The 26267-nt window shown below is 36.1% G+C and overlaps 1 protein-coding gene across 4 annotated transcripts in view; it reads right to left on the bottom strand.

The window, feature by feature from the left end:
* Window positions 1-26267, bottom strand: part of BMP2K (BMP2 inducible kinase) — a 126107-nt gene that overhangs the window by 95840 nt on the left and 4000 nt on the right. The window contains exon 2 of one of the 4 annotated variants that reach the window (XM_082389334.1): window positions 11408-11496. The exons of 2 other annotated variants lie outside the window; for them this stretch is intronic. The gene's annotated coding sequence lies outside the window, so the exon portion shown is untranslated. Of the gene's footprint in view, window positions 1-5122; window positions 5144-11407; window positions 11497-26267 lie in introns of those variants that run through there. One more of the 4 variants, XM_082389335.1, reaches the window with a different exon arrangement.

Genomic DNA, 26267 nt, shown 5'->3' on the forward strand with positions numbered 1-26267 from the left:
GAACCTATTTGCAAAGCAGAAATAGAGACACAGATGTATGGCTATGGGGGCGGGGGGGTGAGGATGAGTTGGGACATTGGAATTGACATATATACGCTACTATGTATAAAATAGATAACTAAGAGAACCTACTATATAGCACAGGGAACTCTACTCAATGCTCTATGGTGACCTAAATGGGAAAGAAATCCAAAAAAGAGGGGATATATGTATACATATAGCTGATTCACTTTGCTGTACAGCAGAAATTAATACATTGTAAGGCTACCATACTCCAATAAAAAATAATAAAAACAAACAAAAAAGAATAAAGAAGAGATATACTATCAACATCACATAAATAAAAAGAATTGTAAGGGAAACAATTTTATGTCAACAAATTACATAACCTAGATGAAATCAATACATTTCTATAAAGATACAAATTACCAAACTGACTCAAGAAGAAATAGAAGATTTAAATAAACCTGTAGCAAGTAAAGATATTGCATTAGTAATCAAAACACGTCCAACCAAAAAAAGCCCAAGACCAAATGACTTCACTAGTGAATGTATCAAATGTTTAAAGATGAATTAACACCAATCCTTCACAAACTCTTCTAAAAAGCAAGAGGAGGGAACACTTTTTAATGCATTCTATTAAACCAATCACATTGCAAGAAATTACAGGCCAATGTCCCTATACTACAAATGTGAAAATTCTCAACAAAATAATAGCAAACCAAATCCAGAAACATATTTAAAAAAAAAAAAAAAGATTATACATTGTGACCAAGTGGGATTTACCCCAGGAGTGCACAAGGTTGGTTTAACATATATAAAAATCAATCACATAATAAAACATATTAATAGAATAAAAAAGCACATGATCATCTCAATAAAAACAGAAAAACGTTTGAAAAAGTCCACCACTTTCATGATAACAGTGCTCAACAAACCAGGAATAGAAGGGAACTTTCTCAGTGTGATAAAGGGCATCTACTAAAACATCATACTCAGTGGTGAAAGACTGAAAACTTTCCCCATGCAATCAGCAACAAGACAAGAATGTCTGCTCTTTCCACTTCTATTCAGTACTGTGCAGGAGAGTCTACCCAGGGTAATTTAGGTAAGAAAAATAAATAAAAGAACATTCAAATTGAAAAGAAGTAAAAATACCTATTTGTAAATGACAATCTTGTACATAGAAAAGCCTGAAAAATCCACACAAAAAGGAGCTAATAAACAAGTTCAGCAGGTTACACAATACAAGATCATTATTGTAAAATCAATTGTATTTCTATACACCAGCAATGAACAATCTGAGAAAGAAATTAAGAAAACAATTCTATTGAAGAGCATCAATAATCTTAAAAAAAGTCATAAATTTAACAAAAGAGATGAACGACTTGTATACTGAAAACTCCAAAACATCACTGAAAGAAATTAAAGATCTAAATAAGTATAAAAGCATCCCTCATTCATGGATTGGAAGAATGAACTGTTAAGACAGTAATATTCCCCAAGTACTCCCCAAATCCCCACTTTAAAAAAATAAATAAACTCCCAATATCTCTATCAAATCCTTTTTTCTCTTTCTTTTTTTTTTTTTTTTTTTTTTGCAGAACTAGACAACCTGATCCTAAAATTTATATAGAATTTATATAGAAACTCAAGGGACTCAAAATACCAAAACAATCTTGAAAAGAAAAAAGTTGGAGGACTCACACTTCCCAATTTCAAACTACCTACAAAGCTAGAGCAATCAATATAAGGACAGACATATAGCTCAATGGAACAGAACTGAGAGTCCAAAATAAGCCCATACATTTATGGTCAATTGATATCCAACAAGAATGACAACGCAATGAGAAAAGAAGTCTTTTCAACAAATGGTGCTAGGACAACTGGATATTCACATGTAAATGAATGAAGTTGAATGGACCTCTACCTCACACCATATACAAAAGTTAACTCAAAATGGATGAAAGACCTAAACATAGAGCTAAAATTATATAACTCAGAAGAAAATATAGGTGTAAATCATCACGACCTTGCATTAGGCAATGGTTTTTTTAACACATGACACCAAAAGTACGATCAACCAAAGAAAAAAAAATTGGAATTTACCAAAATTTTAAACTTTTGTGCTTCAAAGAACGTTATTAAGAAAGTAAAAAGACAAAGACAGCTGCACTGTTAATAAAATATTCAATTTGAAACCCTAAAAAAAGTGAAAAGATAATCCAAAGAACAGGAGAAGATATTTAGAAATCCTTTATCTGATAAAAATCTAGTATCCAGAATCTATGAAGAACTCTTACCATTGAACAAGAAAAGACTAAGAATCCAATTTTTTAAAAAGCAAAAGATTTTAATAGAAATTTCTCCAAAGAATATATATAAATGACCAATAAACACATGAAAAGATGCCCAGTATCATTAATCATTAGGGAAATGCAAATCAAAACCATAATGAGATACCACTTCACACCCACTAGGATGGCAATAATCAAAAAGACAGACAATGTATTGGTGAGGATGTAGAGAAACTGGAAACCCTCATAAATTTCAAGAGAATATAAAATGGTACAGCCACTGTGGAAAACTTTGGCAGTCCCTCAAGAAGTTAACCATGGAGTTACCATACGACCCAGTAACTCTATTCCTGAAAATATACCCAGAAGAACATTCACAAAAAACTTGTACACAAATGTTCATAACAGCATTATTTATGATAGCCAAAAAGTGGAAACAACCCATACGTCCATCAACTGATGGACAAATAAAATGTAGCATTACCCAAATAATGCAATATGACTCAGTCATAAAAATGAATGACATAGGATACATGCTAAAACATAGATGAAATTTGAAAATATACTAAGTGAAAGAAGTCAGACAAAAAGGCCACATATTATTCCATTTACATGAAATGCCCAGAATAGGCAAATCCATAAAGAAAGGAAACAGACTGCTGACTGCAAGGGTTTGGGGAAAGGAAGGAAAAATGCAAAGTGATTGCTAATGAGTACAGGGCTTCTTCTGGATTGATGAAAACGGTCTATAGAATTAGATAGTGGTGGTAGTTCAAATACGCTAAATATAGACGGTCCCCGACTTACTATGGTTCAACTCATGACTTTATGATGGTGCAAAAGCAATAGGCATTCAGGAAAAACCATACTTCAGATTTTGAACTGTGATCCTTGCCCGAGCTAGGGTTATACAGTAGGACATTCTTTTGTGATGCTGGGCAACAGCAGCGAGTCACAGCTCCCAGTCAGCCCGATGATCACGAGAGCGAACAACTGAAACACTTCCAACCATTCTGTTTCTCACTTTCTGTACAGTATTCAATAAATTACATGAGACATTCAACACTTTATTATAAAATAGGTTTTGTGTTAGATGTTTCTGCCCAACTGTAAGTGGGCAGATGTAATATAAATGTTCTGAGCATGTTTAAGGTAAGGTAGGCTAAGCTATGATATTTGATAGGTTAGGTGTATTAAATGTGCTTTCAACTTATGATATTTTCAACTTACAGTGGATTTACTGGGACACAGCCTCATTGTAAGTCGAGGAAGATCTGTATACTAAAATATACTAAAAATCATTAAATTGTACACTTTAAATTGAATTCTATGATATATAATTATATCTCAATAAAGCTTTTATTTTAAAAATCAGAGTATGTCCAAGGAATTACAATTAGCTCCTTATAGCTGAAGCACAGGTCCCAAACTATGAAGTTATGGGAGATGAGGCATGGTAAAGAGTCAGAAATAATTCTAACCATGAAAGATCACTGCTAAGATCATTGTGCTAAGATGCCTGAACTCTGTCCTGCATAAGATAAAGAAACCACAGAAGAATTTTAAGCAAAGGTTTATATTCATCAGATTTGCATTAGGAAGTAATTCTCTAGTAATTGTATTCCTATACAGGAGCAACCAAGAGAAAAATGGAAAAAATATAAATATATCATTTATGATAACAACAATATCATCAACAAAAGCACCAAGGAATAAATCAAACAGAAGATGTATGGGAGATGTACGAGGTAAATTATAAAACGTTAATAAAAGACAAAGAAATCTTAAATAAGTGGAGCTTTCTATATATATTTATGAAAAAGAAGGCTCCATGTTACAAAGTTTTCAATTTCTCATAGATTATTTGATAAATTCAATGTCATTTAAATAAAAATCTTAATAGTTTTTCATGGAATTGGATATGCTGATTCTAAGGCTCACATGGAAGTGCAAGGAATTAATAAGAATAGCTAACAATTTTTTAAAGAAATAAGATAAAGGAATGGGGTTAGTCACTTTACCGATTATCAAGATTATAAACTCTGATAAGATTATATAATGGCATAAGAACCACAGAATAACAGAGAAAACTCAGAAACAAATCGACTTATATATGAAAGTTATTTTTAAAATTGATAAATGACATCAGAAACATTGCATATATATCATTGGGAAAAGGATAAATTAGTCAATTAGATCTTTACCCCATAACACATCAAACATAAATTTGATGACTTAAAGATATAAATATTAAAAAATTAAACACCAGAAGTTTTAAAAGGAAAAGGTATGTATGACTTTGAGGTAGGGAAGAATTTCTTACATTAGATATTTTAAAAACTCAAAAAGATGAAAACGAATAAATTTGACCATATTAAAATTTAAATTACGATTTTTGTTTCTAGCAACATGGGAGGGAGACTAGAGATTCATGGTAGACTACCTTCCTAGTACAGTAGTCCTTAAAATGCTGGATATAATAATCATGGAGGCAGATCAAGAGAATTCCTTGAAACAAAAGGAAACAAGAAGAAAGCATGAATCCATAAGCTGCGTTGGAGCCAAAGGCCAACACTGAGAAAGGCAGAAGGCCACAATGGGACCACCACATATAGCCTAGATCCACGAAGCACTTCACCCTCAATGTAAAATAGAAACCAATCCACCCTGCTAATGATGCTAAAGAGATACATGCCTCGACCTTAGCCTCAGCTCTGAATGAAGTGAGAGAGTCTCCTGAGATTTCCAAGCAAAAAAAATTCTAAGCCAACAATTTAAAGTAGCTCAGGTGGGTATAACCAGAAGTCTACTAGAGATAAACTCACATTTTCTCTAGAGGAAGACACTCAGACCTCAAAAAACTCCAACCGCTGAGATTCTATGGAATATGAGCAGACAACAAATATTTTTTAAAAGAAGGAAGGAAATCACTGAGCACTCAAGAAACCAGCCACCATGAACAAAAGTCAGAAGGAACAATCAAACTACACAATGAGACTTGAAAAGACTAAAAAATACTGGAATTACCAAACACAGAATATAAAATAACTATGTTCCACATATTTAAAGAAACAAAATAGGAAACTGACAGTATAAAAAGGGATTAAGAGGTTATCAAAATTGACAGGAACAAAAAAATTGGCCAGGCAATTTTATAACACCATACAAATTGTATTTCTAATATGAAAATTACAATAACTGAAAATGGTAAACAGTAGATGAAGCACACCTGAAGGAGGAAAACTGGAATATATATCTAAATGCAACAGAGTGCTGATATATACTTAAATGTAGCACAAAGGGTCAAAGAGAGGTTATGGGAAAGAGAGGTTACGAGACTCGGAGGATATGGTGAAAAGATTCAATATACGTCTGTCACTTAAGAGGCATTATTAAAAAGGATATGGTTGAGAATTCTCCAGAAGTGATGAAAGACACCAATCAGCAGATTCAGAAAACCCAAAAATACTAAAATGAAATAACAGAAAACCATACCTATACCAACACAGTAAAAGAATACAGCACCAAAGAGAAAACATCAAAGCCACCAGTGAGAAAATGCAGATTACCCACAAAGGCAATTAGAGTGACTACCAACCTCTCAATGATAAAAGCAAGGCAATGAAATGATATCTCCAAAATGCTGAAAGAAAATAACTATCTGCCTAGAATTCTGTATCAAGCAAAAGTCTTTTTAGAATGAAGATGAAATAAAAACTTTTCAGGCTAACAAAATGACCTTTATTAAAGGAACTTTAAAGGAAGAATGTTTCAGAGTAAAGGCAGCTGAGCCTAGATGGAAAGCCTGACATACAAGAAAGAATGATAAACAAAGAGGATAACTATTAAACACTGACTAATAAAACAATAAGTGTAATGTCTAATTTGTAGATTAAAGAAAAGTGAAGATAGATGCAAAATCCTGGACAATAATATCACAAATCAGGAGAGAATGGTGATGTTATATAGGAGTTAGAGCATTCTATGGTTCTCATAATATTTGTGCAGTAAATAGATACTAACTTTAGTCTTGTGTTAAACTGCTAAAAAGTAGAGGGAATATATATATATAAAACTTCCAATTAATAGAGGGGAAAAAATGAAATAAAGGAAAGAGAACCTAATCAGTCAAAAAAAATAGCAAAAAAATAATTTTTAAAAAAGATAATAATTAGCAAGCACTGTTTGAAGAGATTGAAGAGGAGTCAAGGGCAGAAGCAGGAGACAAATTAGAAAGGTATTTCAGTATGAAGAAGAAGGTCTTAAAAGGATACAGGAAGACCATTAATAAGAGGTTAGTGAGACATTAATACACACACCCACACACACAGCTACTTTAAGAGTCCAGGCAAAAGATAATAAAGGCACTGTATCCCTGGAAAGGAGATGACAGACTCATCTCTAGTTTCTCGCTTGGGTGACTGAGTGGCCTTCCCTTCCAATGAAGACAGAGAAGTTGTTGATTTGGTGAGACGTTCTGGTATTTTATATTTTAATAGTTTGATATCATGTCTACAACAGAGGCAAGGAGGTGTGTACTACAGAGATGGAGATTTGGGGAATTTATGTTTGTGAATACATTCATCACATAGAGAGACTGGGGGAATAAAGGACAGGTAAAACATCAACACCAGGCAAAGGAAAACGAGCCCACTGAGCACTACGGAATGTTCTAACTCCATCTTAAAATATTTTGGACAACTGCTACTAGAAAAAAAAATACTAAAAGAAAATTCTTTTTTAAAAACTTCTGAAATACAACGAAAGGTTTACAAAGTTTTTAAAATATATTCATCCTCCAAAATCTTGTTTATAGTTTTAGTATATATTAGATATTTCTTATATATAAGCAAGGCAATTCAATCTAAAGTCCATTAGCAAATGAGTTGTTTCCATTTTTTATTTTAGATATTTACTTTAAAATACAAATCATATTTTTATTAAATAAAAATAGCTCTATATCAAAGTTCTGAAGACAGCTGTAGTTCAAGCCTTTCCAATTTAAAACATTAACATGCAATGATCAGAGGAGTAGGAAAACCCATTTTTTTCGACACCTAGAAATTAAATTAAGCTAACTTGACACTAAACAACTTGCACCCATAACTACATTCCATAATTTGGTTCATTAAAGTAGAATTAAAACCATACATTACAGCCTATGGTTAGCAAACAAAACCCACAAAAAACTGTGTTGCTGAATGTGCATGAGAAGTTAGGAGGCATGGTAATTCCACCTCATTCAGTACAAGTAAGATAAACATTTGTTTTTAAGTCACAGAAGATATAGAGTGTACTGAACAGGATATGTTAACTCCTCCTGGCACTATCCTTTATCACTACACTAGCCCTAACATGTTGATGCTTATGCAAGCACTTTGTCTAACAATCTCAAGTGTGCCAAGTAAACACAGTGCCTTCTGTAATTACTTCAGAAAGGGAGGAGGGGACTACTGAGAAAAATCGCCACACAGAGCCAAAGTATCAGCAGAGAGCCAGTGTCTATTATTTCAAGGCCTGATAGCAAAACCTTGGCACAGAAAAAAAGACACATATTTAAACATTCTGTGTAAGCCCACTCTACAAGTTTCAAATTGGTTTATCTTGATGTTACTAAACACAAGACTCAAACTGAAAGAATAGCTTGTTTAATTCCTTCTTTTTAAAGACAGCTTGAATCTATTTCCTAATTAATTAGGCCTGTCAGGCAGAGTAGAGCATATTTTTTCTCACCAGCCTCTACCATCCCCTGGGCTTAATATTCCATTGTCTAAATCTGCATTTATCCTACTAATAGAAAACCATCCAGTACTATTACCCAACTAAGTGCTGTCCAACCACTTGGCCAGCCCCCTGGGTAAATGATGTAAATGACAGTCTGCTTTTGGACTGAGCTGACCAGCAGGGACCTCCAACCACAACAGGGCCACTTTGAGGGCTGAGGCGGAACCATCTCGGCACACCTACAACCCATCTGTGCATACTGGTATGACCGCAGCACATCAGTAAGGAAGAATTTGGTCAAACTCTCTGAGAGTCAGAGATAAGACTGGACACAGGGACTTCACTTCCCTGGTGGCGCAGTGGTTAAGAATCCGCCTGCCAATGCAGGGGACACAGGTTCGAGCCCTGGTTCAGGAGGATCCCACATGTTGCGGAGCAACTAAGCCCGTGCGCCACAACTACTGAGCCTGCGTGCCACAACTACTGAAGACTGCGCACCTACAGCCCGTGCTCCGCAACAAGAGAAGCCACCGCAATAAGAAGCCCACGCACCACAACGAAGAGTAGCCCCCACTCACGGCAACTAGAGAAAGCCTGTGTGCAGCAACCAAGACCCAACGCAGCCAAAAATAAATAAATTTTTTAAAAAAAGACTAGACACAGCCTTACAAACATTTTATGTACTTTTAATAGAAAAGCCAATCATACTGAGAGAAAAATTGTACATAAAACTCTTTGAATACACACACACACACACACACACAAATATCTGAATCAGCAGCAGAATTTCCTCCCCAAAATCAAGTATCTGTGTATAGGTTAGAAACATAAATTCTCTATGTGCTTTTACTTCCCATTACTTTCATGTATACTATAAGTACCTATAGCCACTATTATCTAAGCTACTAAAACACAAAAGCTTGAATATCATTTTTATATTGTAAAAATCACAGAAAATCAAGAAATATATTACACAGTAATTTGCCTATCTATACACTCTCTGAAATCTTGTGCAGGATTTGTATGTATGTAAATTTTCCTGAGGAAAGGATCTATATAACTTTCATTAGATTCTCAAAGAAATATGCAATCCAAAAAAAGTTATTTTTTACTACTTCTACTGGCATATGCAGCAAGCATAACTTTTTCCAAATTCTGGTCCTATATATATCCCCTATGAACTGGCTTCTAAGGGTACCTGACCTTTGTTGGCCTCACATTCCTTCTCTGTAAAAATGGAAATGGTGCTGTTGTCCTGTCCACTTAAGAACTGGTGAACACATTAAATTTGGCAATGCAGGAGAAAGTTCTCTAGACAATTAAAAGTCTCTATCAAAATATGTCAATATGTAGTAATTTGATAATGTTTATCATTGATATTTTCATCTGTTAGAATGGTCTATAAAGATATTTAAAATTTCAGACAGAACAAGTACCATTAAAAAATCAAAACAAGTTTTGTCTTAAAAGCACTGATACCCAGACTTTAGTTCTCTCATTCAGCTTGCGGATCTTTAAGACATGCAGGTTTATATTAGAATATACTTTATTTGACAGAGCATAATAGTAATTATGCGTACATTTGGTTAACAATGACTAAAGTGAAACTCTTGAGTAAAGGGTTCCAGATAACCACTGCAACTTCCCTAAAAATATTGCCTACCTGAAGGAATCTGTTCAGAGACAACTGTTAGAAAGTCACACCTTCGAAAGTACACGATCACAGCTTTTCTAAGAACAAATTCTTTTCAGAGTGAAATAATTTATAGAAATGGTATAGAAAGAAAGCTAAGGAAAGAAATAAAACCAGTTATTTCCTCCCCTAGTGAGTATATATATATATATATATATATATATATATATATATAACAATATTTCTAAAAATTTTTCCCATAAACTGTAAATTACTTAATGCACTGTCCCCTTTGACCTTAAAGGACCTTCGTAATAAAGATGAGAGAGACTTTGAAACAGTTTAGGCAAGTTTCTCACATGCACCCAACAGGTACTATGTCCCGTTTTTCTTTGTTTTTCAACCAAAATCTTACAAGATTTCTAGTAATTCTCATATGTATGACTTCAATAAAATGGAGAGACATGCTATGTTCCTGGAAAGGAATACTCAATATTGTCAATATGCTCAATCCTAAATTAATATGCAGTTTTTGTGTAATGCCAATCAAAATGCCAACACTGCTGAATTATACAGAGTGCTTATGAAACCTGAAGTTTTCTGGACAGTTCTCTAAACCTAGGATTAAATCTCTGGGATTTAAGTCCAGGAATCTGTTCAATAAGCACCCCAAGTAAAGTTTAAGAACTCTTACATTAGCCCTGCTATCTACTAATGATCAACCTGAAGCCCATTAACAAAGCAGACGTTCATCATGAACTGCTTTGAACACTCTGGTGGGTATTTTTTCTCTCCCTCCTAGGAGACTGGCTAAAGGAGAATGTGACCTGTGGAAATAACAGCACTGGCATCACCTAAAAGCTTGCTGGTAATGCAGAACCTCAGGCCCCACCCCAGATGTGCTGAGTCAGTAGCTGTATTTTAATAAATCCCCAAGTGATCCACATACTTATTAGAGTTTGAGAAGCAGTATATTAGAGAATGACTCCCCAAAATTACTTTTAAAAAATTAATACATTTAAAATGAACCAGTTATTCTAGTAAAGAGGAATATTCCCCTCGAACGTCCCTGCTCTGTCACCAGTCCCTAGGACACCTCATCACAACTCCCATGCGTAAGACTGTAATGAAGTCACTATCTTTGACTTTCCTTTCTGTTATTTCTAGTCACATCTTTTCCCCTCCCTTATCCTTATTTTCTCTCCTACAGCAGAAAAGTCAGATTTTAGAATTAATGTTTTTTTGTTTTGTTTTGTAGAACTGAAAAAGACTACATATAAACTTAGTTTTCTACTACTCTGATTTCTCCCTTTCTTACATCTCAAAACTCCTCCGTTCACAAATCCGAAGCCTGGGTATTAAGTCTCAATCCTCCCTCACTGATTTCACAACTTCCTGCTCACCAGAATATCAGGCTTCAAAAGCATCAAATTTTAGCCAATTCTTATATATTGTGGTTAAATTTGTCTTTTCTTCCCAAATTCAGCATTATGCTAACCTCTCCTTGGGACTCCCTGGCCTTATAACTCTTAAGTACAAAAAACCTACACCTTCAACTTTTCCCAGTTTCCCTCAACAACATCTTAATACATCTTAATACTACAATTAAGTATTTAATTGTAGTTAAATTCTACAATTCTACAACCCATCATCTGCTTTCTACAACCATCATCTGCTTTCTTAGCCTACCTTCAATTCTCTCTTCACCCAATCACTATATTCATGCATCTCACCCAAATTGCAATCAACTAACCATGAGACGGGGGTTCTTCCTATGTTCTTTTTTTCAACAAATTTTAGTATGTGGCTGGGCTAGCCTCTGGAAAACATGATTTTACAAGTCTACAGAGAGAGAAAGACAAAAATAAGTTATTATGGGATATTGTGATAAATGCTATGGGCAATATAACCAACATACAAAGAGTTGTAATGAAATAATTATGTTTAGAATACCCTCAATCCAGCATTCTCTTTTCACTGAAGCAGGCCCTGAAATTTCACTGTTTCAGGAAGACTTTCTTGACGAGAACAACATAAGCCAAGAATCTATTACATAACAGCATCATGGACCTAACTCAAACTAAACATGCAACCACTTAATTCACATATCCTCCAATCAGCGGCTTGTTTATATAATCCCGCTATGATTAGGGATTAATGGTTTGCAAGCATCCCATAACTTCATCTTTGGAATGTACTGTCACTTTAACACATGCTTAATATCTTATTTTCAACCTCTATGAATGATCAAGTTAAGAAATTCACTCATTTGATCAGATTCCAAGCATCAAATGTATGAAATCCCTGACTTAGCAGTGGACTGTGTTCTGACAGCTCCTAAGACTACTCTTTGGGTTTCAGAGTATTTTTCCCACAGCAACAATCCTACATGTGATAATTAAGTTCTCAGGTCAACCTGCAGTCTAGTACTAACAGTACTATATAATACCTAGTGTCTCGCTAAAAAAAAAAAGACATTTCTGTGGGATCGTTCATTCAAGGTTCCAACTTGAGCAGCCAAGACTACATCTCACCAAAACCCAAGCACCACAGGTTTCACCCAGCCATTCAAAGTGTGAGAAAGGGATTCCCCCAGATCCAAGCCACGAGCAGTGCCCAAGTAACTACAAGCAGTAACTCAGGCAAGTTGTCTACACATTCTACAACACATTCCTAACTTTTCTTTGGTCACATATCCATTTGAGAATATGATGAGAGTCATAAGCCCTCTCCTAAGAAAAACACACATGGATGTCTGTGAACCCCGGGTGAAGAACCCCAACTGCAAAGTGTAGGGTCCACACATTGAACTGTACATCGTTACAGACCAGTACTGTCCAACGTATGTCCAATATAGCGAGAGCCACATATGTAATTTTAAATTTTCTAGTAGCTACGTTCATTAAAAAGGTGAAAACCAGTGAATTTTAGTAATACATTTTATTTAACCAAAAATACCCAAAATACGATTATTTCAACATGCAATCAACATAAAATTAATGAGATCTTTTACATTCTTTTTTTTTTTTTTTTCACATTCAGGCTCTGAAATCCCGTGTGTATTTTACATTTATGGTACATTTTAATTCAGACTAGCCGTATTTCAAGTAGCAGTCACATGTGGCTCGTGGCTACTGTATTACACAGTTTTGCTAGACCATACAATGTATACCCAACAATTCTCAAGCCCTTTGGGCTCAGGATCCCTTTGCAGTCTTAAAAATTATGGAAGACCCCAGAGAGCTTTCGTTTATGTGGGTTATACCAATCTGCATTTACCAGATTAGAAATTAAAACAGAATTTTTTAATGTTTATTAATTCATTGAAAATAATAATAAAAATATTACACATCAATATAGATGACATTTTGTTAAAAATAGCCGTATTTTTCGAAACAAAAATTTAGAAAGGAGAATGGCAATGCTTTACATTTTGGCAAAGCTCTTTAATATTTGCCTTGATAGAAGACTGCTGGATTCTCATACCTGCTTCTGCAGTAGATCTTCTGTGATGTGGTTTTGGCTGAATGAAGCATATGAAGAAACTCTAGCCTCACACATACATGAAGAGGGAAAGATAAAAGACTATCTTAATAGTCTTTTCCAATAACTATGGATATTCTTCTCTGCTACTGTAGCAAAACATAACAGTTAGTGGTTTCTTAGAGGTCACTGCAACATGGTATCTAAAACCACATCACTGAATTTTTTGCACTGTTATATTAGAAGCCAATGGTCGATCTTGTATTTGTAACGTCATGTATTTGGAAAATAACAGTTCACCAAATTTCCCATTACCCTTTTTTAAAAATCATATTTGTCGGGCTTCCCTGGTGGCACAGTGGTTGGGAGTCTGCCTGCCAATGCAGGGGACACGGGTTCGAGCCCTGGTCTGGGAAGAGCCCACATGCCGCGGAGCAACTGGGCCCGTGAGCCACAACTACTGGGCCTGCGCATCTGGAGCCTGTGCTCCACAACAAGAGAGGCCGCGATAGTGAGAGGCCCGCGCACCGCGATGAAGAGCGGCCCCCGCTTGCCACAACTAGAGAAAGCCCTCGCACAGAAACGAAGACCCAACACAGCCAAAAATAAATAAATAAATAATTTAAAAATCATATTTGTTAATATTATCACCTATCTCCTCAGAAAAGTCTTTAAGTGATGGGAAGCTGTCAAGTTCACAATGGCAGATATAAGTTTTCCAAAATTGTAATTTTCTTTTGAAAGCTCAAACCTTACCATTAAAAACAGTTGTTTTCCTTGCAGTGACAGGCTCACTTAATTGAGAAAATGTCTGCCAAATACCCAAATCTAAATAAATAACCATAGTTTGTCAGTCATTCTTGCAAATAAAGTCTTCCATGAAAAAAGCAGCAGGTTCAGGACACAACTCAAACAATCACCTAAGTGCTTTTCCTCAATTACACCACTATACTTCATTATACAGCAAGGACTTCATGTATACTTCCCATTTATTCACATATTAAAAAGATGCATACTTACAAATGACCAGTAATAACCACATGAAAAGATGTTCAACATCACTTATCTTTAGGAAAATGCAAATCAAAACTGCAATGATACACCACTTCACATCCATTTGGATGGCCATTATAAAATTTAAAAAAGAAAATAGCAAGTGTTGGTGAGGATGAGGAGAAATCAGAACCCTTGTACACTGCTAGTGGGAATTTAAAATGGTGTAGCCACAATGAAAACAGTATGGCATTTCCTCAAAAAATTAAACATAGAATTTTTCACATACTAATCCAGCAATTCTGCTTCGGGGTATATACCAAAAAGAAATGAAAGCAAGGACTTGAGCAGATATTTGTACACTTATATTCATAGCAGCATTATTCACAATAGCCAAAAACAACCGAAATGTGTCCACTGATGGATGACTAAACAAAATGCGATATATACATACAATGGAATATTACTTGGACTTAAAAAAGAAATTCTGATACATGCTACAACATGGATGAATCTTGAAGACATTATGCTAAATGAAATAAGCCAATCACAAATGGACAAATACTGTAAGATTCCAATTATATGAGGTACCTAGAATAGTCATATTCAGACGGACAGAAAGTAGAATAGTGCTTACCAGGGGCTGGGGAAAAGGAGGAATGAGGAGTTAGTGATTAATGGATACAGAGTTTCAATTTGGGAAAATGAAGAAGTTCTGGAGATGGATAGTGGTGATGGTGGCATAACAATGTGAATATACTTAATGCCATTGAACTGTAAACTTAAAAATGGTTAAAATGGTAAATTTTGTTATGTGTATTTTACCACAAGCAGGGAAAAAAAAAAAGACATGGACTCAAGAGCCAAGATTGAGAAAAGACTTTTTACTGCTTCATAAGGACGTTCTTAAGAAAAACTGGCTTTAAAACAACAACAACAACAAATGAGTGCATGTGACAGTGAAGAATACAATGACTACTAATACATTTTGGTGCCAACTGTGTAGATCTGTCTTAAAGCAGCTTTAACCACCACCACTGCTTTTGAACCATCAGTGCAAATGCCAGTACAGTGTAAAAGGCAATTACGTCTTAGAAGTATCATGAAAATAATTTGGACCTGACAGACCCCCTCAAAGTGTCTTGGGGATCCCTCCCCCTGGGGCCCACAAACCACACTTTGAGAACCATTACTGAAGCCTATTTTTTCAGAAAAGTCAATGACAGAAAGAAAGAGACATGAAAAGACCACAAAAAAAGCTTTATTTTCATTTTTGTCTTTTAAGATGAGAAAAACAAACAGGTTGATATGCTGAATAGATATAGTAAGTAATTAATAGTAATTAGTATAGTAAGTAATATATAGTAAGTAATCAGATAACTAATGGAGAAAAAAAGAGGGAAAAGATAATCAGGGGGTGTAGTCTCTAAAGTTTGAAGTAAAGGAGAGACAGATATTAGAGGTAGATGGGTGGTGGGAGGGGTTATACTTTGGCTTATAAAAAAGCTCTAAGTCCTGGGGATATAATGTGACTACAGTTAATAATACTATATGTATATTTGAAAGTTACCAAGACAGTAGATCTTGAAAGGTCTCATCAGAAGAAAAAATTCTGTAACTATGTGTAGTGATGTTAACTAGACTTATTGTGGTGGTCATTTCACAGTATATACAAATATGGACTTATTATGTTGTATATCTGAAACTAATATAATCTTATATGTCAATTATATCTCAATTTTTTAAAAAAACTCTCTACTTAGAAAAATACAGACATTAAATAAATGCTTCTTGATAATGATGGTGATAGTCCCATAGTTTAATAAAAAATATTAAGAAATTTTCTTTTGATATTTTTAAATCATAGATCAAGGACCATTCCATTCTAACTTTTCACTTGCATGTGTATAAAAATATGCCACATATATCACAGAAGTAATGTCGTGTCATTTTTAAGAAAATTTTTATGGTGTCACATGAATTTATTTCCTGCAAAAACTCAGAAGTGTAGTACTCCAGGCTTAAGTCAGATGCATATGTGCTATGATCTAAAACAAAACTTGAAAGAACCTGTGTCTTTTTATTTTGAATAAATGTAGCATAAACTGGGTAAATGAAATACAAAAGGGGATTTGATATTACAGCACATCATACGCTAAGCTTTAAAGTTCCCATAACCTTGAACTAGGAACAGAAGGAAGTAGGGGATAAGAAGTCAGCTATTTCTCTTCTTTTCACTTTCCTCCCTACTAGGAGTTCCCAGATATTGCTACGCTAGATTCAAATGAAGAAGCTAAAGTAATGTGATTTTATGTTACTTACTTCACAGTTCTCAAACACATTATTTCACTTAGGACTGAATCTTTCTAGACTGAGACAACAAACTAATTTGGGGGAAGTTGCAATTTTGAACCTTTTCATATTAATCCTGACATCTTAAACAACTGCAACACATAGTTTGATGGCCTCAGCAAGGAGCACAGTGGGAAAACTTTAACTCAAAAATGTTTGGGAATACCTCCTTCCACCTCAGACTCCTCAGGTACCCATTAATACTCCAGCTGCTTCCAGAATATTAAAAGTCCCCTGGTCCCTTAAGCCTGCTTGAAGTCCCACTCCAATCAAAGGCCAATGCTTGAATGTGCGCAAGAGCCAATTAAGGAGGGCACATGGTAGAAAAAGTGCTAAATTAAAGTCCTGAGACCTAAATTCTGCCCTCCACAACCAGCACTAACAGTGTAACTTTGGTTCATCCCTTACTCTATTTTTTCATAGTTAAATAAGGGCACCGAAATTGGATAATTGCTACAATTATGGGAGATTTAATGGCGCAGCAGCATTTTAAAAGAAAGACTGTTAGTCCAGCAACACCAACTCCAGTTAATAGACTACTGGGGATCCTCTCTGAAGGAAGGTGAGAAGGTCTTTGCCTTAACTCAGATTCTTGTACACCACCCACCATCCCTATCCCTTTATTTAGTCCTCCAAAAAGCAAAACTCAATAGAATTGACCTCAGAATACACCTAATGGCCCACCATAACCTTTTAAAATACACGTAGCCTTTATGAAGAAAGACAGCCACTATTCTAAAGTGAGAACAAATTTGAACCGTAACTCTGTAAATAGGAGTTTCTCATGCTAGAAATGTATAGGACAACAAAATGGTTACATCCAACTTTGAACATGATGGATTCATATAGCACCTTGCAAGCTCACTTCTAACATTCCTTACAGACAGGATACTATGGGCAAAATGCCATACACAAACACATGTTTGTTCAATCCATGTATCTGCAACATTTCTTAAATTCCCACTTCAGTGAGCTGAAAAACATAAACCTGTAACAGCTAGTTCACTGGGTTTTAAAAATATATAACTATCAATTTGGATCGAGATCCTTAGAATTGTAAAAATAATATTTTGCTAAAAGACGAACAATTAACAAAGATTTAACAATCTGGTTAACTCTTCTCTAGGATTTGAACTAGGCTAGTTGGTAAACAAACAAACAAAAACCTCTTTAGGTCTATATTACTGCAGTACAACACTAGTTAACTATCTTACAAACTTCTGTCATTGATCACAAAAGAGACTATTAAAAGCCTAAGCACAGGGACTTCCCTGGTGGCACAGTGGTTAAGGATCCACCTGCCAATGCAGGGGACACGGGATCGAGCCCTGGTCCGGGAAGATCCCACATGCCGCGGAGCAACTAAGCCCATGCGTCACAACTACTGGGCCTGTGCTCTAGAGCCTGCGAGCCACAACTCCTGAGCCCGCATGCCACAACTACTGAAGCCTGCATGCCTAGAGCTCACACTTCGCAACCAGAGAGGCCACCCAATGAGAAGCCCGTGCACCACAATGGAGAGTAGCCCCTGCTCGCTGCAACCAAAGCCTGCGCACAGAAATGAAGACCCAACGCAGCCATAAATTAAATAATTAATTAATTTTTTTTTAAAAAGCCTAAGCACAGTTAAGCACATACTCATCCTACTTCTGGAAAAATAACTCAAGACACACATCCTACTGATCATGACTCAGTGGCATCATTTTTTTTGTACACAAAGAATAGATAGGCCATTAACATTCAGTAGGAGAGACTGTGTTATGCAGGCCAGAGAATGAAGAAGTGGATCATGACCAGTGATGCATAATCCCACTCCCTAGAAAAATAGTCCTGACAACATTCACTAAGTAAAATATTTTACTATATTATGTGTAAGTCATTTTAGTACTAATATCTTAATGATTCCAGAATGAATATTAAAATTTAGACTAACCACTGACCATCTCATTCAAAAGACAATACTTAAGTATGTAAAAAGCTCCAGCCAGCCTGAACAATGGCCCAGCCACAAAAAAATTAAGGAAAATAAGTAAATACAGCAATTAGGCAAGCGAAGGAGTGTGCTGGAAACCTCTCTTCCAGGAAACCAAAGAAGAAATAGAAGAATGTTGAGGGTGATAATGATTAGCTACTAAGAAAACTGCATAAGGACTTGGTTTTTTACCCTCTGATCTGTTACACTAAAGGCTTACAAATTTCCTAATCTAAAAAAAAATTAAAAATTCAATGTTTCTCTACCTAGAAAATGATCACCTCTGATATCACAGACTAGTCAGAGGCGTTTCCCAAAGTAATGATCATATGTTCCTTCACACAGAGCATTAAGGAGATGAGACCCCCTTCTTGCGAATCTCTCATTCTCTTAGATTCTGGCTGTCACATTAAACCTTGGTACTTATCAGCCACTCAAGAGAAAGCCATAGCCACTTGATCATTTCCAACATTATTACTTTCTTAAGATCAGCTACTCAGAGCACATACTTTAGGCCTCTTCAGCTTGCTCTCTCTGTCCCACAGTAGTGGCTTTCTTAAAGATGCCATAGGTCAAGGGAACTCAGGCTGGAATATTTCTGAGAGTCATACCTAATAAAAAGAGCAATGTAGTACGCACAAAACAAAGATGTACTGTTCCTGTAATCATAACAAAAATAAAACAGGCTAGAAATCCAAAAATAAATCTGGTTGTATTTTTTTCATCCATCTAGATAATACTGTACCTACATTATCATCAAATATATCTACTTATTTTAATTTCTATAAAGGGACACAACGTGAAAAACAGGGCCAATCTGCTCCTAAATATCAACTGAACAGCAGGATATGTCAACTCTGGTTGCTATCCAATTGTTTTACAGTAAATTTTTACTGGCCTTCTGACTGCTGTTCAGTTCAAAAACTCAATCTCTTACAAATGTACTGAATACCTATCATGAGTACAGCACTGCAAGAGATATAAGATGAACATAAGCCAAACCTTAAAGGAGCTTTTAATCTTGCAGCAGAGGAAACTTTTTATTAGACATTTTCTTGGAATAGAACAAAGCTGTGTAAAATAAGTGCAATATGAGCAAGAGTTGCTACACAGGGCATCAAAGGAAGGCATAATTACACTCATTTGGTTGCAAACAGGGTTTCATGGAAAAATAAAGATTGCAAATAACTAACTGTATTTTAAATGTATTCTGCAAGATCCAATTTCAACAGAATTGGGGAGGCAGGTGTCTGCATTCTAAGCAAATGTAACAGCACAAGCTGAAAAACAGGAATGAGAAAGCATCAGAGAAGTGCCGAAGATATCAAGTACATATGCAATAGTGATATACACCTAGGGTTGGAGTGAGAGATTAAGGCTGGAGAGGGGCTTGGAGCCACATTACAGAGGACCTTGAATCCCAGAGTAATGAGTCTGCACTTCACTTGGTTAGGCAAATCAGAGGGTGACATAATCAGAAGTCCACTTCAGAGAGAATAAATTTGAAGGAATACAAGTGTTGATTTGGTGAGTAAAGAGCATAAAATGGGAGGGATAGTCCACATAAGAACGTACTTCTTTAAGAAGTATTAGGGACCCAAACTAGAGCTGACAGCACTGGAAACAAAAAGTAACGTTCCTCACACATATCATGGTTAAATTTTCTATCCGAAAACTCACTCAGATAAAGTATAACCATACCCTTCCTCATATATTCTTTACAAATAAAAACTTGAAAAACAAGAAAGTTTCTTTACTTCCAGATACCCTCTAAAATACATATATTATAAATGAATCACTTGGAGAACACAAATTACTAAAATGACAAAAGCAGCAACTAAGGCCGTACATCCTTTGAAATTAAATAGTACTCTGAAATGCCATACAATTTTATTTGAGCACCCATCCCCTACCTTAAGGCTACCACATAAGACAACTTCTTAGAAAAGACTTTTTTCCAATGATTAAGAAATAACTTTATACCGTGGAATAAAAAATAAATTGCTACCCTATACTGAAGTTTGCCAAAAAACTCAAATGCAGGGGCTTCCCTGGTGGCGCAGTGGTTAAGAATCTGCCTGCCAATGCAGGGGACACGGGTTCGAGCCCTGGTCTGGGAAGATCCCACATGCCGCGGAGCAACTAGCCCCGTGAGCCACAACTACTGAGCCTGCGCGTCTGGAGCCTGTGCTCCGCAGCAAGAGAGGCCGCGATAGTGAGAGGCCCGCGCACCGCGATGAAGAGCGGCCCCCGCTTGCCGCAACTAGAGAAAGCCCTCGCACAGAAACGAAGACCCAACACAGCCATAAATAAATAAATAAATAGCGTCCCCTTTAAAAAAAAATAAATAAATAAACCTCAAATGCATGATAATCAAACACAATCCTTTCATTACAGTCTCAATCCTAAAATTGTTCATCATTATCCCTCCTTTCTCATGCTCCTCTCTTATCACCAGGAGAAGTAAAATTCAGTTATATAGACAGAATCAGAGAATGCTAAAATGGAGAAAGATGTTACAGGTTCATCTTTACCCACTTCATTTTTTTTCCTTGAGGAAACTGAGGTCAAAATGTCACAATGTGTGGACAATGTGTTTTGCACAGGGATGTTCTTTACTTTCTATTTATAATGTCAAAAACTGGAAAAAAGTTCAACAGAAAATTGTATTGGAATGGTAGACTATGGTATATTGATGATTCTGAAAAATTCTGATTTTGAAGAACTTTAATTGTATGTAAATGTTCACAATATTAAAAAAAAGAAAGAAAAGATCCCACATGCAGCAGAGCAACTAAGCCCGTGCACCACAACTATTGAGCCCACGCACCCTCAACTACTGAAGCCCGCACACCTAGAGCTCGGCAATGAGAGAAGCCAGAAGCCACCACAATGAGAAGCCTGTGCACCACAATGAAGAGTAGCCCCCGCTCGCCACAACTAGAGAAAGCCCACGCACAGCAACGAAGACCCAATGCAGCCAAAAAACATTAAAAAATAATTTAAAAAATTTTTTTAATTAAAAAATAAAGTAAATGCAAAAAAGTTAAAAAAAAAAGTTACAATGTGAGTTAGTGGCATTGACTGGGATTAGCAGCTGGCCCGACTCCAAGTTCTGCCTTTTTTTTTTTTTTAATAGTTGCCTCCAAGAAGGCATCATTTCAAATTTTAATATAATGTTAAAATAGGAAAACTAGTAGCGACAATTGTTTCACATTTTAAAATAATATCCATTGCAAAGTGCCTCTCCAAAGGTTACGTCCCAAACTATGCCCTTAATGTTACTGGAATTCTAAGACAAACCCAAAATTCCAAAAACAAAGTCCCTCTGTGGAAAGGCCCGACAACCACTTTCCTACAGAGAGTTTTGAAACTTAGCAGAAATGTGCTGACTGATCTCATTTGTAAAGATGATACATACAGAGACAGAGAATCTCCAAATTAACTAAGTGCCCAACTATTTAAAACGGCTCAGTCATTAACCACTCAATGTCCCAACTGAGTCCCCTAAAAACAGTGGCTTGTGGGTACATAAATGGTTCACCAGATGGATGCAGGATAAAAAATCAGGGAATGAGCAGTCTCAAGCCTTTGCTGATGAAACCTTATGCAGCACTGAAATTGCCATTCAGACTCTTAATGTCAGAATTCCAGATCAAGGTTTTAATCATTTTGATAGCCACCAAACGTGTTCTAATAAATGTGTATGTTCTACTTTAAGCTTTGACCAAAAAAAAAAAAAAAAAAAAAAACACGGAGAGAAGGGGTGAAAGAGAACCCCAGATAATACACAAGATTAGTAAAGAACACTAAAGAAGATCAGGAATCAATGTAAGAACAGACATCAATTCTACCTTCTAGTATGTTCCTTAGTACTAACAACATCAATTTTCTATTTATCCCTCCTGCACACTCCATAATGGAAAAATACTAACAAGTATTAATTTATTTCCATTATTTTTAAAATAACCAAAGACAACCTTTCCAATTTGCTCAGCCCTAAGCACACAAAGTTGACTACAGCTAAAAGCAAAGAAATTTGACATACCAGTGCAATTTAGCCCCTTTATTGGACATAAATGTATAGTTTCCACTACATACTTTTGAAGTGTTGAAAATTGGGAATTGTTTTAGTGTCAGTATCTTGTCCTTGAATAAAACTGCCACCTCTAGAGAAAACATATCAGCAGACAATCAAATTTACATCTTAGCCGCTATCCCTACAATGATAACATAAACAACCTAAAAGAGAAGCATCTGTTAATAAGATTCTATGTAATATCCTTTACTGCAAATTACTTAAATATTATTGTGAAAGCATATGCTGCTATCAAGGTCAAAATTCTATACAGCTGATTGTAACATAAAAATCATATGTGACTGAATGCCATATAATAATTACCTAATCAAAATGATTCAGATTTTTTACAAACATAAACGTGAAACTTAATTCAGGATAAATGTAATACCTAATCTAAAAGCAAGTACTACAATGCCAGAATCAGATTTCACTGAAAGCTTGTAACTAAATCTGAACCTAAAACTAAGCCATATTGATTGAGAGATCCGGCATGCACTGTTAGGTACTGTCACAAATTATCTTGTCAATATCACACATTACCTACTGATCTTCATAATAGGTATTAACTACGTGTTACAGAAAAGGAAACAATGTTTCCTGATAGTTTAATTCAACAACAACAAAAAAATCCTGGACAGGAAGTAAGGATACAGAGATAAATAAATAAGACCCTGTCCTCAAAAAGCTCTCCATCCAAAAAAGGCTGTCAAAATCAACTGCAGAATATAAAACAGTTTCACAATTGCATGTAAAAATACTTTCCTTCTTTTAACTCAGCCACCTTTGCTAAATAAAGAAAAATATAATGTCAATAGAGAAAGATGACTTAAGGGGGCATCCACATTATTCTTTCTTTGCTGTTTCAAGAAAGCTAATTTAAACAACACTTTGCCTTAAACAAACTTTGTCTTGAAACTTTGTCTTCACCAAAGTAGAAAATTCAGGGTCCCCAGACATAAGTAGAAGACCTTTGAGGGGACAAGAACTAAAGAGCCCTCCACTGGTACTTCTTAATTCGCAAATTAGGTCTTAAATTCTATTAAAGAATTCTGGTTTAAAAAAAAAAAAAAGTCAAAAATCATTTCCTTTGAAAAGTATTTGAATGTCCATGATACAGTGAGGCAATTTTTATGACACAAAAAGCAATTAATACAGAGTCCTTTCAGCCTCAAGAATTTTACTATCTGCTAGGGGCCTTGAGACAGGAACAATAATTAACCTCCCTAGTGTTTCCAAGTGCTTACATAATTGCATCTCAAGACAAAAGATTAAATGTGATAAGGGGGAAAAAAGCAAACAGCTACAAATGTCCACAGGAAGAAGGGAGTGATCACAGCCAGCAGTTAGGAAGCTAGGATTAGACAGCCACAAGCAGAGTGAAAGGCAAACAGAGGATTCAATCACAGGGCAAGGAGGAGAGGCGCACACTGTGGCTGGAGCAAAAAGCATTACTAGGAAATAACCACAGCTAAGACTCAGAAGGTAGGTGAATGACTGAGCATGGACAATCATGAATGCCTGGCCAAAAACACGTGACCAAGTAAGATGACTTCTCAGCAACACAACTGTTCCCTCCCTCCCCTTCACTCCTGAGTTTCAAGGCATCGGAGTCTCCTGGTATTCCTTTGCCTCTCTGGCAGCTCCTTTTTAGTCTTTTCAGTCTTTGCCTACTCTAAATCACCGGTTCTCAAGGCACTGTTCCTGGAGCAGCAGTATCTGCATTGATGAGCAAGTTGATAGAAATGCAAATTACGGGCTCCGCCCAGACATACAAAATCAAACTTTGGAGGTCAGGCTCTACAATCTGTGTTTTGCCAAGCCCTCCAAATAAATGATTCTGGTAAACTCTAATGTCTGAGACCAATGTTCCACAGGTGTCCTTCATGAGAGCCTTCCCCTTCTCATTCTACACCCTCTGCCTACACCAATCCTCTCCCGGGCTTAAAATAACAGCCAAATGCTCACCAATCAGAAGTACGTGTCTAAGTCCAAACACCTTTGCTGAGTACTGGACAATATATTCAACTTCTCACTTGACATGCATTTCCCCTCTCAGGTATCTCAACTAAACATGTCTGGAATTACTGGATATCCTCCCAAACCCCCCCATCCCCAAACCTGTTCCTTCTCTACTCTTCCCCATCTCAATAAATAGCACCTCCTTCATCCAAGAAGTACATAAGCAAGTCATTCTTCACACTTCCTACAACATCCACCTCCATCCAATCCACAACCAGGTCTTCCCATTCAAGCATTAGTAACATCAGGCTCCATCCCCACTGCCATCATCTTAACTAATCATCTAATTTGTATACCTCTTAAACAGTCTCTATAGAGCAAACACCATGATCTTACGGAAATACAAATCGGAGCGTGTCACGGCCCTAATTTAAATCCTTCAGTAGCTTCCCATTGCATTTTCAGACAAAATCTAAAATCCCCAACATGGCATACAAAGACCTGGATCCCGGTCCTCTCCAAAACCACCTTGGATCCTTCTTCCATGTGATTCATTCATGATAGTCCATAGCTCTGGACATATTTCAGTTCCTGAAACTCTTCCCCACATAGGAGTTTCTCTCTTCATGACATACTCCATACCACGCCACCTTCATACCTCTGCCTTTACTTAACTCTCCTCATACTTCAGATTTCTGCTAAAATATCAAAAAGAAAAAAAAAAAGCCTTCCTTCATCCTCCAATACAAATTGAATCAGTTATTCTCTCATAAAACCCTATGCTTTCTTCTCACGGCAATTATCAAAATTGTTAACTACATTAACCTGATTAATTCTGTTTAACATTTATCTTCTCCACTAGACTGTAAGTTCCATAATGCCAGAGAAATACCTGTTTTGTTCTCTGCTGTATAAATAGCACCTAATACAGAGCCTGGCATTTAAAAAAAAAGGCATTTAATAAATAGTTGGGGAATAGTAACAGTTGTTGATATCTTTACTAAATCCTCCCCTCTGCTTTGTTATCTCTCAAGAACTTTTACTTACATGTTACTGGGTAGCCACAGATAATTCCTGCAAATGAGATACCATGCTTAAAGATTCTTACTGATTTATCCTACAAGATCACATGTACCTTACTACCCTCCTGTAAAATTAACAATAAGAATTGACACCTAGCCTAAATTCACCCTACTCTAAGCAGTTAACTCTGAGAGCTACTGAGCTACTTTTACAGAACTCTGTAGTAAATTCCTGGCCTCCAATTACTGACAGTGCCAATAACCCCCATGCCCATGTCAGAAAGTCCTATGCATCCAATCGTATTCAAAATACCACTCCTATCCAGTCCCATAACCTCATGATTAGACTATGTCAACAAATTTTGGATGGTGTCCTGCTCTCCACGCTCCCCATAAGTCCGCTTTTTACCAAAGACACTTAAGGGAAAAAGTCTACTTGACAACCCACTCTTCGCATTATCAATCAATATTAAATGCTTCTGACTAGCACTGAAGGTCTACAGAGGCATACGATCCAAAAGCAGTCCTACGTTTTAGTAAAAACTTGGACGGTTACATTGAATTATATGTGCTTGACAATTTGACACTGTTTCAAGCTAAAATTCACATATAGCTCTGCCTCTTTTCTATAGCCCGAAGTTGAAATTCCACTCCTGAAACTAAATTGTTTTCGAGGAAAACCATAAAAATGGCCCACTGTGATATCAGTCCTCTCAACTTTGAGCAAGAACTAAAAAGATGCAAGTTGTCA

Source organism: Balaenoptera borealis (genome assembly GCF_965194805.1).
Source record: "Balaenoptera borealis genome assembly, chromosome: 4".
NCBI lineage: Eukaryota > Metazoa > Chordata > Mammalia > Artiodactyla > Balaenopteridae > Balaenoptera > Balaenoptera borealis.